General features: G+C 43.1%; 1 pseudogene; it reads left to right on the forward strand.

Annotated features, from left to right (window-relative positions):
* The first annotated feature begins 1,108 nt into the window (after nt 1-1,108).
* Nucleotides 1,109-1,871, forward strand: LOC102854750 (annotated as a pseudogene).
* The last annotated feature ends 250 nt before the right edge of the window (nt 1,872-2,121 follow it).

The raw sequence follows: 2,121 nt of genomic DNA on the forward strand, positions 1-2,121 counted from the left end.
AAAGAAGAACGAACTGGGGAGGAGGGTAGAGAAAATAGTACAACAATGAATGAATGAAAACCCAAAATCTCTGTAAATGTTCATTAAAATTAATAAAATTTACAAATAAAAAATTTAAAAAAGAAAGAGAGCAAAACAGGGAGAAAAAAAAATAAGGTAACTGTATGTCCATCTCTTTGTTTGAATCCTTACACAGTAAAATGATAGTATTCAGAATTAAACTACTATATCACCCTTAATGGTCTCACATTTAACAATAATCTGAACGTCAGAGGAAAAATAAAGAAAAAAATATCTTCATAGGTCTCAAAAAATATGATTTCCATACAAAATCTTGAGAATCTGAATGCTATTTTAGTGACAGAACATACACCCTTTTTCAGTAGCTAAAATCAGGTCTTCACATTTATCTTTGGGCTGGAATGGTTGTGCTGACATCTTCTGGCCAAAAGAGACTCCTACACAACAAATGGTTCAAAATAAAATCCAAATTGGTTGCTGAAGAAAGGCTGAGACAGTCCCATAAGGACAAGTACTGTATAAGACCATTAGTGTAGAACAAGTATGAGGATCCAAGGGGGTGGGGAGATTAATCACAGGACTGCACAATTTGACAGGGGTGGGGGTGGGAGCGGGAGCGGGGGAGGGTGTGTGAAGGAAATGGAAAGCTCCAGTGTGAAAAACAATGTATACAAACTTCATAAATAAAGCAGTATAAAATAATTTTAAAAGGCTGAGACAAAAACCTATAAAATAGGGAAACAATAACCTGTTCAACAAATGGTGCTGCAAAACTAGATTTCTACCTCCAAAAGCTGAAACATGATCCACATTTCACACCACACCTAAAAATCAGCTCCAGGTGGATTAGAGACCTAGGGAGAAAGCTGAAATCATAAGATACAAAATAGGATCAAACTTAGAAGGCTTAGCTTATGGTATATATAGGCTGGCAAATACAGCCAGAAATGCACAAACAGGAGAGTATAACCTGGATGAATGGAACCTTCTAAAGATGAAGTCCCTGTGTTCATTAAAACTTTTCCACTCACACAAAAATAATAAAATAAAAAATAAAATTTTTTAAAAAAACTTTTCCACAGCCAAGATGGCTGACCCCTCAGTGAACGCTATGCAAGAGTGGCCTGGCCTGGCCCTGGTTCCACGGCTTCCTGGGCTCACCTTCCAGGTGAGGTGGAGCCGTTATGGCCCTGAGTATCAGGATCCCCAGACTGACAAGGAATATCACCGCAAGCCCGTAGCCGAGCTCACTGAGCAGGAAAACTATGGGAACTCAGGAAGGCTCAGGTCATTGAAGCTACCCCAGTGACCAAAACCTACTCCATGTCTGACAACCTTCTGGTCAGTAAATTTACCAACATGATGTGAAAAGAGGAAACAAGCTGCTGGCCAGGCATCTCAGGGAGCAGGCCCTGGAGGTGGTGAAAAGGAAGCAGTTTGAGAAATACCATGCTGCTTCTGCAGAGGAACAGGCATCCACCGAGAGCAACCCCTACACCACCTTCTACCAGGCCCTGAAAAACTGTGAGCCAGTGATCGGGTGGTGACCGTCCTCAAGGGCAGCCACTTCTACCAGATCCCCGTGCCCCTGGCTGAGTGGTGGCACCACTTCCTGGTAATGAAGTGGATGATTACTGAGTGCCGAGAGAAGATGCATTGGCAGACACTGATGCCAGAGAAGCTGTCGCAGGAGCTACTACAGGCTTTCCACGACCAGAGGCCAGTAATCAAGAGAAAAGACAACATGCACAAGATGGCCGAGGGCAACTGCGCCCTGGCCCCACTACCGCTGGCGGCAGAAAGAGGGTTCCGCTCCTCAGCATGTTGAAAACTATGGATTAAGGATGTAGTTCTTTTTAAGTGCATGCTCACAAGGACAGGGGAGCATACTTGTTGCTCATTAACCATTTCTTTGGGAGCTAGAACTTGCTCCCCTTAGCTCATGTCCTTGCAAAGGGGAAACACATCAACTTGGATATTTCCCCCAAAAAAGTCAAGTTCATTCAAAGCCTCTTCTCTTGGCTTGGAGTGGGGGTCCTTCCGCTGAAAGGAAGCAGCCTTAGTATCAGAAACAGTTTATTAGAAATCTATCACCCAGAA

Source organism: Elephantulus edwardii, unplaced genomic scaffold, assembly GCF_000299155.1.
Source record: "Elephantulus edwardii isolate Elephantulus edwardi_28Jun2011 unplaced genomic scaffold, EleEdw1.0 scaffold00188, whole genome shotgun sequence".
Classification (NCBI taxonomy): Eukaryota; Metazoa; Chordata; class Mammalia; order Macroscelidea; family Macroscelididae; genus Elephantulus; species Elephantulus edwardii.